Source organism: Giraffa tippelskirchi, chromosome 4 (assembly GCF_054371585.1).
Source record: "Giraffa tippelskirchi isolate mGirTip1 chromosome 4, T2T-mGirTip1v1.2.pri, whole genome shotgun sequence".
NCBI classification, from domain to species: domain Eukaryota; kingdom Metazoa; phylum Chordata; class Mammalia; order Artiodactyla; family Giraffidae; genus Giraffa; species Giraffa tippelskirchi.
In genome coordinates this window covers 63,579,980-63,594,073 of record NC_137278.1, presented here as the reverse complement: position 1 = coordinate 63,594,073, position 14,094 = coordinate 63,579,980, and the positions used below count along the sequence as shown (strand labels likewise).

The 14,094-nt window shown below is 34.5% G+C and overlaps 1 non-coding gene across 1 annotated transcript; it reads left to right on the top strand.

The window, feature by feature from the left end:
• Positions 1-1,513: 1,513 nt before the first annotated feature.
• TRNAG-GCC (transfer RNA glycine (anticodon GCC)) lies at positions 1,514-1,584 on the top strand. Its single transcript has one exon. It is a non-coding gene; the product is annotated as a tRNA-Gly (tRNA).
• Positions 1,585-14,094: the final 12,510 nt, after the last annotated feature.

Sequence of the window (14,094 nt, the reverse complement as noted above, 5' to 3'; positions counted from 1 at the left end):
AGCTAAATACTTACTAAATACTTTGACTCCACAGGCAGCAGTTTCAGGACAGAACTCCAGAAAGCTGGTATGTTGTTCAACCTGCCAAATCTGTCTCAACTTCTATTTCCTTCTTCCCATAATTAGAGATTCTGATTAGGTATTTGTTGAGGTCCTTTTCGTCCATATTCTTTCTTGATTAAAAAAGGCTTCAATCCTAATTTGCTTCAGATAGTGTTGTCCTATGTCTGTATCCCTTCTGGAAGCCTGAGGCACAACTGACAAGTCTCTTTCAACACAACACCGAATCCTGAAGAGAACCACATAGTCATTTCTAACGTCAACATTTTAAGTTCATTTGATATGTGTTAATTATAGAAATTCAGATTGGTAAAATGTCTGAATAGAAAGAATCCTAGACAGAAAACTGAAGTTAATTATCATCTAGCCAAAAAGGCCAAAAGATACTTTGCCAAGCCTCATTTGAAAAAAACAAAGGAGAAAAGAGAATAAGGTCCCAGAATTTACCAGTTTGAAAGGATGAAGACACTTGTCTTAAAGAGCTGAATTATAAAGGATAACCTGTAAATCTAAGAAAATATTTACAGTTGTAATTCCATAAGTAACTACACAGGAAGGGTTTTCGGGAGAGAAGATGCCTTAAATAGTGATAAAGAGAAAAGAGAGTCAATGGCAGATTCTAATGATATTTCACTAATCTAGTTTCTTTGTGCCTGGTAGTATTTTTCCAATAATAATATAAAAATTAAGTCAGAAATTAGAGAGTTATTTTTTAAAAAATCTTAGTATATGAAATCATCTAATTATGCATAAAACATGAATAAAATGTAACTATCTCAATAAAACCTTGTTTTCAAAGATATTTTCCCCTCTAGCTCAGACTAGTGAGTATATTGTAAGTTTAAATAAGTTGGCATGAACAGATTGTTAAAAAATAGGAAGTTTATTTGGGAAAAGGTACCTATCACATTTCTGTTTTTCTCAAGATTTATCTGTCTGAAAAAAAAAAGGAATATAGTTGAGAACAGAAAGAGTAATTAAATAATTCCAGTCCAAATTTGCTGGTCAAAAATCATTAGACCTTAATTTGCTCATTAATAAGAATTTTTAAATTGCAAATTAATAGGTGATTTAGGTGTGCTAAAATCTATTGACTCAGCAATTAATACCATATTTCCTTTTGTGTACTGATTTTTCTCCCTCTGCATTCTGAATAATGCAATCCCAAATAAGCAACTTATGCAGTTAATATAAAATTATCTAACATTAAAACATGCTAAGTTTACATGGCCAGGTTTTTCTATTACAAAACAACAAGAACAAAACATTTTCAAGGAAAATTGTCAAATTCTCAAGCATATTTTAATATGGCCTAACTGGATAAGAGCTTGGGAAAAACAAACTAAAGAAGTCAGCCTACAACCTATGGTTCATTTGTCTCTTTATAACTGGTGTGTACTCCAAATTTTAAAGACCATCTAGAAATGTAAAAGATAAAAGAAGTAACATGGCTTCCCAGGTGGCTCAGTGGTAGAGAATCTGCCTGCCAAGCAGGAGACACAGGTTCAATCCCTGGGTCGGGAAGATCTCCTGGAGAAGGAAATGGCAACCCACTTCAGTATTCTTTTCTGGAAAATCCCATGGACAAAGGAGCCTGGTGGTTACAGTCCATGGTCACTAAAGAGTAGGACATGACTTAGAGACTAGACAACTAAAGAAATAATATATAGTCTCTGACACTGAATTATAGCTTTGGAAAATCTTTTGACACCTTCTTTTCATCTAATACCACAGTGTTAAAATATTTAAGAACATTTTCATTGTGTTAATCTATATCATTAAATTAAGACTTAAAAAGCAAATTAAGTGCTCAGTAAATGAAAGCCATTGCCAGAAAAAAAAAAAGTATCTTTAGAATCTTACTATTTTTGAAAGAAAATGTTCCATGATATAATTAAAAAGGAAAAACATAGTTATGAAAGTCTACTTCTATAATCCCTTTCTCCATGAAGAGTACCTAGTGTTATTTTCTATGCATCTCATTCCAATGCTTTTTACCCTCAGTCTCCATCTTTCACCTCCACTGCCCACCTCTCATCACTTCTCCTTTGAATATGAAACTAGAATGAGTCCTTGTTGGTTGACTATCCCATAAGAGACTTTTCATGCATAATTACTAGACTGAAAAATATTGACATCTTCATTTAAGAAATCCATATTGCAAAAACATGCTTTATATTTTTCCTGGGAATTCTTAACATACTTTTAAGAAGTTCCCTTTTAGGTCAGGAGTGAAATTTTAGAAAAAAAATAAGTGGAAGAAAAAATGATACACATTTTTTCCAATTCATTAAAGCATTTCCTATGATATAGTTGAAATTTTCACTACAAGCTTTATTCCTCTACAAACTAGTACATAGTTTTAAGTTCTCTTAATACCCACTGAGAAGCAGTATTTCTCTGTGATTCCTCAGCTAACCATATTTCAGAAAAAGAAAAAAAAATAAGGCTCTCAATTTTTTTCGAGTTAGAGATTTAAAATGTTCCCTTAACTAGAATTTGAGCTAACTACTGTGAAATAAGAAGGCAAAAAGTCTATGAAAAATTTCCTTTCTGCGGTTCTGATAGAGAGATTCAATTATCTGTTTCTTTATTTTTCCGAGAAACTGCTCTGAGGACCCCAGGGTATTTGCAGGTTTACATCTTTATGGGCTTCTACTGTTTTCACAGTGGAAAGATGGTGGTCTCATTAACTGCTATCTGACAACAAATGGACACAGACTGTTCAAGGCAAAGCAGTTTTGGATAATTTCTGTTTTATACCCACATGTGCAAATATTGTATATCCTTTTGTCATTTCTAGAACTTCCATTAATTACTGAACACCAACCTATCTATTCAGGATTTTAGCATATTACATGATCCCTCACATGTATGAGTGTGTACTCAGTCGTGTCTGACTTTTTGTGACCCCATGGATTGTATCAGTCCTGAATATTCACTGGAAGGAATGATGCTGAAGCTGAAACTCCAATAGTGTGGCCACCTGACCCAAAGAACTGACTAGTTGGAAAAGATCCTCATGATGGGAAAGATTGAAGGCAGGAGGAGAAAGGGATGACAGAGGATGAGATGATTGGATGGCATCACCGACTCAATGGACATGAGTTTGAGCAAGCTCCAGGAGTTGGTGATGGACAGAGAAGCCTGGCACGCTACAGTCCATGAGGTTGTAAAGAGTTGGACATGACTGAGCGACTGAACTGAACTGAACTGATGGATTGTAGGCCACCAGGCTCCTCTGTCCATGGGATTTTTCAGGGAAGAATACTGGAGAGGGTTGCCATTTCCTCCTCCATGTGATCCTCCCGACCTAGGGATCAACACCGTATCTCTCGCATTGGCAGGGGGATTCTTGACCACTCGGCCACCTGGGAAGCCTTCTATGCATCCAGTGGAATTTAATTTGAAATTTACTTGCTTTTTGGCCAATCAATCCAGGTACTATTTTTGCTTTTAACTTTTAAAATTATATTTTCATATAATTCTTGTAATTACATTGGAAAATTTTAAATTTCAAAGAAGTCTTACCACTGAAAATTTATACAGAATTCCACTACATACACATATTTTATTTAATCCCAAACTTCTGGGACTATTTGTAAATCATCAAATTGAGCATAATCAAAATACTATTTGAAAAAAACAACATCATTGAATAATGTTAATAAATAAATTGTTCTTTTTAGTTTATTCTCATTTTGACTTAAATTTATATAATCAAATTTATTTAATATTTTAATTTATTAAAATTCTAATTAACCATTGCTGATATTTAGAAAAATTCTATAATTGTGGGTTAATTTTACCTCAGCTAATTTAGTAAGCTTTCCTAGGAATGATCTGAATTTCTCAGTTGATCTTACAGATTTTCCAGACAGATGATCATATAAGGTATTACCTATAGAAATGACTATTCTTTTACCTAATGATGTGGTAACTCTGATCCTGACGTTAATAAGAATGCCTCTAATAAATCCTATTTAATATTTGGTAGTTAAATATGATGTATCATTTTAATAAGCTTATTTTCTGAAGAATGGAAGAATTTGTAAATGACTTTTAAACATATAAATAGATGTGAAAGTTTCGTTTGTTTTATATCTTAAGATCACTTGCTGCTGCTGCTGCTGCTGCTGCTGCTAAGTCGCTTCAGTCATGTCAGACTCTGTGCGACCCCATAGACGGCAGCCCACCAGCCTCCCCCGTCCCTGGGATTCTCCAGGCAAGAACACTGGAGTGAGTTGCCATTTCCTTCTCCAATGCATAAAAGTGAAAAGTGAAAGTGAAGTCGCTCAGTCGTGTCTAAGATCACTTGATATAGATGCAATTACTATACTGTACAATTTTTATTTTTTAATCTAAAGCAGAATTTGGGTTTCATTTTATTTGGGATTTCTGTATCTGTCTTTATTAGACTTATCTCTGCTGTTGTGTTGTCTTTACTCTTGCTATTAATTTTTTTGGTTTTTACTATTAATGACATGAAACAGTTTTTGAAAGAACTGGAAAGTTTTCCATCATTTTATATTGGTAACAGTATACGGAATGTAAATCATCTCATCTTTAAAAATAGAAATACTTTGTGTATGTGTCTGGGGTGAAGGGGTGAATACCAGGAGTTCCTTACCTAACATGTAAAACTATTCAATACATATGTCTCATATTACCTGTGAATTACTGAGTATATCAAGAGATAGCAGTCATAAGAATGTATTGTAAATGTAAATTTTGTGGAGCTCTAAACTAGCTGAGTTACATAATGGGAAAGAACTTACCATGTTACTGTCTGGATCCACTGTCTTTTGTTTGGGATAAGGGATGACTGTCTTCTATATTATTACTGTAATGGCTATAACTCTGCTACATTTTACACTTCATTTTAGTTTTTTTTTTTTATGTATTTGAACTTCAATTTCTACACGTATTTTTCTATATTTTTAAAATTTTTATTAAGATAAATGCATTTCATTAAATGGCATGTTATTCTCACATATATTAATAACTATGTATCTGTACTACATTTTCTTTTCTATTAATTATTATTTTAAACTTGTATTTTTATGTATGAAGCTATTTATATCTATCGCTTTATTCACCAAATAACCAGATCTTGTATTCATTCATATTATGGGCTGAACCATGTCCTCCAAAAAGGTGTATTGAAATCCTATCCAGCTGTAAGTTAGAATATGACCTTATTTGCACACTTAATCTTTACAGAGGTCATAAAGTTAAAATGAAGTTATTCAAGTGAGCCCTAATCCAATATGACTGCTGTCTTAATAAAAAGGGAATACAGCAACAGACAGAAACACACAGAGGGAAGACAACATGAATACAGAGGGGAGAATGTCATGTGGAGGTAAACTAGAGATTGGAGCGATGCATTAACAAACTAAGGAATAGCAGGACTACCAACAAATTTTCAGAAACTACAAGAGAGACGTGGAATAGATTCTCCCTCCAACCCCTCAAAAGTAACCAACCGTGCTGACCTGTTAATTTGGGGCTTCCAGAATCTACATCTGTGAGAAAATAAATTTATATTTTTTAAGCCACCTTGATTAGTTGCAGTAGCACTAGAAAACTAATACAATTTATATCTAATTTTTCTGTTTTCTTATTAATTTATGCTCTTGCATTTGTTAATTATCTTCCTTCTGCTCCTCCTAAATTTGTTTTCTTCTTGAGTAAAAATTATTTTCTCTTGATATAGGAATATAAGTCTAAGAAAATATCTTAAATATGTTTTTGGCTATATTCTGCAATTTTAATGTGTCATACATTCATTTTCATTTTATTTTTGTTCTAAAATTATGTTTTGATTTCTTCACTGGCACTGGAGATGTTTAAAAAAATGTTTTTTAAATTAAAAAGAGAAACTCTTTTATGAACTCTTGTTATTTTCTATTCTTTTTGAAATGTGTCAGAAGTTCTATGTCTGTGATATTTTTCCTTCTGTAATGTATTACATTTTATATTTTGACCATAAGTATGATTATATATTTAAGAATTTTAAAATGCTATTAGTATGTTAAAATTTATATATATATCTATACGCATACATATGTATATACCTATATAGAGATATTTGAGGACTTCTCTGGTGGCTCAGATGGTAAAGCGTCTGCCTACAATGCGGGAGACCCGGGTTCAATCCCTGGGTTGGGATGATCTCCTGGAGAAGGAAATGGCAACCCACTCCAGTATTCTTGCCTGGAAAATCCCATGGATGGAGGAGCCTGGTAGGCTACAGTCCATGGGGTCACAAAGAGTCGGACACAACTGAGTGACTTCACTTTCACTTGAGTACTTCTACTATATATATATATATAATTGATGTATTTTACATTTTTCTTGTTTTTTTAAAAATTTTGTTTGATCTGATAAATGTACAAAATGTTAATTTTGCTAGTAGTATGTTCCTCTTCATCTCTTCTTTTATATAACAAATTTGTTTCAGTAATTACTCTGTTATATGTTGTATGTGCTTTTCCTTTCATATCTATAAGAACTTTAAGTACTCTTGGCTTAAATCTGGTTGTTTATTTTTCAGTTTAAAAATGCAGTTGAGCTTAATCCTATACTTTTCAAATCCAAAACTGAATGTTTTTGAGTGCAAGATTGAGATAAATAATTTATTTCAATGATATTTGACAAATTTATTGACTTCATAAAGCTCAGTTTTTACATTAAATTTGTTTAATTGCCTTCTCTTCTTCTAATGCCTTCTCTTTGAGAATCATTTTTGTATATTTGCCAAATTATGTATCAGTTATTTAATATAATAAATAAATAATTCAGGGTGTTCAATGAACAGTCGGAGAAGGCGATGGCTCCCCACTCCAGTACTCTTGCCTGGAAAATCCCATGGACAGAGGAGCCTGGTAGTCTGCAGTCCATGGGGTCGCTAAGAGTCGGACACAACTGAGCGACTTCACTTTCACTTTTCCCGTTCATGCACTGAAGAAGGAAATGGCAACCCACTCCAGTATTCTTGCCTGGAGAATCCCAGGAATGGCGGAGCCTGGTGGGCTGCCGTCTATGGGGTCGCACAGAGTCGGACACGACTGAAGTGACTTAGCAGCAGTAGCAGCATTTAATATAAAATTGGTTTAATTGTATATATTTGAATTGGTTCAATATTGACCATTACTTTTATGTTAGATCTTGTCCTTTCTTGATATCTGAATTTTAATTAAGTTCAGCTGTAGTACTTCAGCTAAACTTTTTCATGAAGTTATGCCATGTATTTTCAAAATTATGAGTCATATATTTTCAAAAGTTATGAGTCATGTATTTTCAGAATTTCGCTATATCTGAGAAGTATTGCCTAGCACATGTTCCCAATGAGGTGTTAACCATTTGGTTAAAAATATATATCTTGGATCTAACTTCAACCATCAAAACTCTTCAAGCTGACTCATTGTCACCTGGTACTAAATGAACTAAAGAAGCAGACTGAGGAAAACTCTTAAGTGTGTAAGATTTTACTTTGCCTTTGAAATTCAAAAATGTCACAGGGATTTTTCTAAAAATGGGTTTTCTTTCAATTACTTATGCCTGCAAGTCATGAGGATTTTTATCTATAGAATCTGATTTTCACTTCAGAAAGTCTTGACTTTTTAATTAAACCATAAATTATTACTATGTTTAACTTGTTCCAGATTCTTCTTTGGAAATACCTCAAATATTGTAATAGCTCAGGCTTCTTTTAACAAATACACCATGACAAGCTAGCTTAACAACAAATATTTATTTCTGACAGTTCTGGAGACTGGGTCTTCCAGGATGTAGATGGCTGCAGATTCAAGGTCTGGTAAGAAGCCACTTTCTGGTTTGAAGATGGCCATCTTCTTGTATCCTCACACAGCAGAGACAAGAGAAAAAAGTTCTTTGTGTCTCTACGTAAAGGCACTAACCCCATTAATCAGGGCTCCACCCTCAAGACCTAATTACATCCCAAAGGCAACACTTCCAAATATCCTCACATTGGAGGAGTCATGATTTCAACATGAGTTTTGGGGAGACACAAATATTCAGTGAGTAGAAAATACTTTCTATTTTGCTGTTTATTCCTTTCAATCTAGTTTTAAATTCCTCTATATTGTATTTGTTTGGTTTTCTTCTAGACTTTTCTTCTTTTCCTGAGTTTCTATTACAGCCTGAGTTCTCATATATATATGTTAGCCATTCAGTCACGTCCAACTCTTTGCAATTCCATGGACTGTAGCTCACCAGACTATTCTGTCCATGGAATTCTCCAGGCAAGAATACTGGAGTGGGTTGCCATTTTCTTCTCTAGGGGATCATCCTAACCCAGGGATTGAACCCGGGTCTCCTGCATTGCAGGTAGATTCTTTACCATCTGAGTTATCAGGGAACTTGCATGCTGCAATTCCTGAGTTCACATGCCTCAACTAGAGAGTCCACATGCTGCAAACCACAGAGCCAATGGACTCTGGAGCCCTCACAACACAACTAGGGAGAGAAGCTTATGCACTGCAACAAAAGATTCCACATGCCACAAAGAAGGATCCCACATGCAACAACTAAGACCAACACAGGCAAAAAGAAAATAAACTTTAAAAAATAAAATAAAGGTTTTTTTTCATGCTCATAAGCAAACCATTTTCATGCTTTTTTTTTTTTTACATAATAACCTCACCTTTTTTATTATATATTTTTTATTCTTTTTAGGTCTAGTCATTTAGAAATGCCAAACTAATTCCTATAATACCAGTCTTCATTGACTCTGATAAAGATGTCCTCCTCAGATATAAACCAGTATTGTTTTTTGTCAAATTTAAAATACATATATACAATTATATAAATATAAATATATATATATACACACACACACACACAAAAAGGTTACTTTCCATTTACAGGTATTACAAATTATTGGCTTTGTTCACCATATTGTACAATACATCCTTGAGCTTATCTTATATGGAACAGTTTGTGCTTTCTACCCTAACCTATAATGCTTCTGCTTTCCCTCATACTAGTTTAAAGTATGCAATGTAGTGATTCAATATTTTTAGAGATTATATTTCATTTAAGAATATTATAAAACAATGGCTATATTTCTCTGTGCTGTACAATATATACTTTTTGCTTATCTATTTTACACATGGTAGTTGTATCCCTTAATCCCACACAACAATCTTGACTCTTTCCCCATCCCTCTCCTGATTGATAATCACACTATCACTAGTGTGTTCTCTACATCCATGAGTCTGTTTCAGCTTTATTATGTATATCCATTTCTTATATCCCACATATAATTGATAACAGATTATCTTTGTCTGACTTGTTTCACTAAGCATAATTCTCTCTAGGTCCATCTTCATTATAGCAAATGGGAAATTTTATTCTTTTTATGGCTGATTATCTTGGCTACTGTAAATAATGCTGCTATGTACGTCAAGGTTGTATATTGTCACCCTGCTTATTGAATTTATATGCAGAGTACATCATAAGAAATGCTGGGCTGGAGGAAGCACAAGCTGGAATCAAGATTGCCAGGAGAAATAGCAACAACCTCAGATATGCAGATGACACCACCCTCATGGCAGAAAGCGAAGAAGAACTAAAGAGCCTCTTGATTAAAGTGAAAGAGGAGAGTCAAAAAGTTGGCTTAAAGCTCAACATTCAGAAAACTAAGATCATGGCATCTGATCCCATCACTTCATGGCAGATAGATGGGGAAACAGTGGAAACAGTGGCTGACTTTATTTTTATGGGCTCCATAATCACTGCAGATGGTGATTGCAGCCATGAAATTAAAAGACGCTTACTCCTTGGAAGGAAAGTTATGACCAACCTAGACAGCATATTGAAAAGCAGAGACATTACTTTGTCAACAGTGGTCCATCTAGTCAAGGCTATGGTTTTCCCAGTGGTCATGTATGGATGTGAGAGTTGGACTATAAAGAAAGCTGAGCGCTGAAGAATTGATGCTTTTGAACTGTGGTGTTGGAGAAGACTCTTGAGAGTCCCTTGGACTGCAAGGAGATCAAGCTACTCAATCCTGAATGAAGTCAGTCTGGGATATTCATTGGAAGGACTGATGCTGAAGCTGAAACTCCAATTCTTTGGCCACCTGATGCGAAGAACTGACTCATTTGAAAAGACCCTGATGCTGGGAAAGATTGGGAGCAGGAGGAGAAGGGGACAACAGAGGATGAGATGTTTGGATGGCATCACCGACTCAATGGACATGGGTTTGGGTGGACTCCGGGAGTTGGTGATGGACAGTGGGCCTGGGGTGCTGCGGTTCATGGGGTCACAAGGAGTCGGACATGACTGAGCAACTGAACTGAACATTGGGGTTCATGTATATTTTCAAGTTAGTGGTTTTGTTTTTTTCATATATATATTCAGAAGTGGAAATGCTAGGTCATAGGATAGTTCTCTTTTTAGTTTTTTGAGAAACCTCCATACTGTTTTCAACAGTGGCTGCACCAGTTTATTTTCCCATTTTCCCACCAACAGTGTATGAGGGTTCTTTTTTCTCCACATTGTTGACAACATTTGTCATTTATGTTCTTTTTGATGATAGACATTTTTGACAGGTGTGGGATGTTCTATCACTGAGCTTTTGATTTGCATTTCCCTGATGATTAGTGATGTTGAGTGTCTTTTCATGTACCTATTGGCCATCTGCAATTCTTCTTTGGAAAAATATCTATTCAGTTCTTCTGCCCATTTTTTAATGGAGTTGTGTTTCTTTGTTTTGTTTTTGTTTTTGACATTGAGTTGTATGAACTATTTAAATATGTTGGATATTAATTATTGATCATACCATTTGCAAACATTTTCTCCCATTCAGTTGGTTTTCTATTCATTTTTTCAATGGTTTCTTTTGCTATGCAAAAGCTTTTGATTTTAGGTCAGGTCAATCATTTCAGTTACTCAGTCATGTCTGACTCTTTGCAACCCTATGGACTGCAGCATTCCAGGCTTCCCTGTCCATCACCAACTCCTGGAGCTTGCTCAAACTCATGTCCATCGAGTTGGTGATGCCATCTAACTATCTTATCCTCTGTTGTCCCCTTCTCCTGCCTTCAATCTTTCCCATAATCAGGGTCTTTTCCAATGAATCACTTCTTCACATCAGGTGGCCAAAGGATTGGAGTTTCAGCTTCAGCATCAGTCTTTCCAATGAATATTCAGGACTGATTTCCTTTAGGATTGATTGGTTGGATTTCCTTGCAGTCCAAGGGACTCTCAAGAGTCTTCTCCAACACAGATTAAAAAATGTTAATCAATTTATGTCAGAGAGTGTTCTATGTTTTCTATAAATTAATTAGCTGATTTTCTTTAAAACAAAATATAAAAATGATTAAAGTCATTTCAAGTAAGTTTATGTGAAAATCTTTCAAGGTATGATGGCAGTTTGTATATATTTTATAATTATAATATTTTTTAGTTTCATAAGCTCAGCTGAAGATTATAGAATTATACCTAGAAAGATCTTAAATACAACAGTAATTTATAACTATGTGCATACAGTTAAATATTAGCCTTCACTGAAGTATAAAATTGTTAATTATAGTTTCTGTGAGGAGTTTGCAATAATATTTTTATGTTTTTATTAAAAATTTGAAGTATATCTTTTTTAGTATTTTTCATATTAATTTTTTTCTTGGATTTAATTTCAATTTTAAGAAAACTACCAATTTTTCTGTTATTTCAGGAAGAAATTTATGCTAGTTTTTAGAGTTATTAGCACCAAAATATGATGTTCTAAATATGATGTTGTTTATTCCTGGACTTTAAAACTTGATCTCATAATGATTATTTGAAATTTTAATATAATAGTTTTCTTACAATTACATTGTTAACTATGCCATGTTAGATTTGCCATGGTTTCCTAATGTGACTAAAGAAAATTAGATAAAAACATTAAAAGAAACACTAGCTTATTGAAAGAACAGTCATATATGCAAATATGTAGATGGAAACATTTTTATATAAAATGAGAACCAATTTTTTATAATGTAGAGCTAAATAAAGTAAAATTTGAAGTATATATATATATATATAAGCATTGTAGTGGGCCCGATGCTAAACATTTCTTCACAAAATAGCTATTCAAAAGTGATCTTGAACAAAATTATATTGGGACATTTTTCTTTTTAATTGTAAGTGTCACACTATAGATCAGAAAGTTAAGATGTGAGATATAACTCTATCATTTACCAAGGCTATAAACTCAGAAAATCACTCTATGCCTTTCTTTTTTGTAGGCTCTATTCTTTTACCTATTAAAACTGTTATCATTATACCTACCTTGGAGGTGTTGGGGTAGGTTCATATATAAAAGTAACTTGTGGTTTCTTAAGCCTATATAAACATTTAATTTTTTTTATTGGAGGATAATTGCTTTACAATGTTTTATTTGTTTCTGCCATACAACACCATGAATCAGCCATAAGTATACATATGTTCCCTTCTTGAACCTACCTTCCACCCCTCTAGGTTGTCACAGACAACGCTACTCTCTCAATTGGACACATCCTCTCTTTCCCTCACTGTGTCCATAAGTCTGTTCTCTACATTTGCATCTCTATTCCTGTTCTGCAAATAGGTTCATCAGTACCATTTTTCTAGATTCCATATATATGCACTAATATGTGATATTTGTTTTTCTCTTTCTGACTTACTTCACTCTGTATAATAGGCTCTAAGTTCATTCACCTCACTAGAACTGACTCAAATTTGTTCCTGTTTATGGCTGAGTCATATTCTGTTGTATATATGTGCCACATCTTCTTTATCCATTCATATGCAGATAGACATCTAGGTGGCTTCCATGTACTGGCTATTGTAAATAGTGCTGCAAGGAACACTGGAGCACATGTGTCTTTTTCAACTATGGTTTTCTCAGGGTATACGCCAAGTAGTGGGATTGCCGGCTAATATGGCAGTTTAATTCTTAGTTTTTTAAGTAATCTCCATACTGTTCTCTGGAGCTTCCCTGGTGGCTCAGATGGTAAAGAATCTGCCTGCAACATGAGAGATCCATGTTTGATCCCTGAGTCAGGAAGATTCCCTGGAGAAGGGAATGGCAATCCACTCCAGTATTGTTGATAACATACTTCTCTATTGCAAAAAATGTAAGCTGTCTTTTTTCCAAGTAGAAATGCCTGCTATTAGAAAGCCTACAAACAATACAAAAAGAACCAATTAATTAGTGAAAACATAGTGAATTTAGCAGATGGAGGCAGAATGGGAAGCTGTTTAAAAATATTTGATACTCTGCACCTCTGGAGAAGGAAATGGCAATCCGTGCCAGTATTCTTGCCCGGAAAAATTCCATGGATAGAGGAGCCTGGCAGGCTATGGTCCATGGGATTGCAAAGAGTCGAACACAACTGAGCACTTGCCAGCATACCAAAAGATCAGTAATTTTTTAAGCTAGGAGCTTGGAGTTAATGAAGAGATTTTTTTTAAAAAAATACAAATTTTAAGAATAAAATTTTCTTTAGCAATGCACAGTACTACTTAAACGAAAACTAAAATTTATATCTACTTTTTCTGGTTTTGTCTGATTCTGATTATATAGGACATTGATTATATTATGCAGAATAGATTTTATGAGTTTAAAAGAGAAACTACCATCCAAGAGTGTTATAACTTAGGAAATACACGATATCATTGAAGAAACAAGGGCTTCCCTTGTGGCTCAGCTGGTAAACAATCCGCCTGCAATGTGGGAGACCTGGGTCTGATCCCTGGGTTGGGAAGATCCCTTGGAGAAGGGAAAGGCTACCCACACCAGTATTCTGGCCTGGAGAATTCCATGGGCTGTACAGTCCATGGGGTCGCAGAGTTGGACAAGACTGAGCCACTTTCACTTTCAAAGAAACAAAGGTTACACAAATACATAATATGTTACATAAAAGTAACATATTATCTTCCCAATCTAGGTCTCCCACACCGCACAAGGGAAGCCCAAGAGCACTGGAGCGGATAGCCTATCCCTTCTATAGATGATTTTTCCAACCCAGGAATCAAACC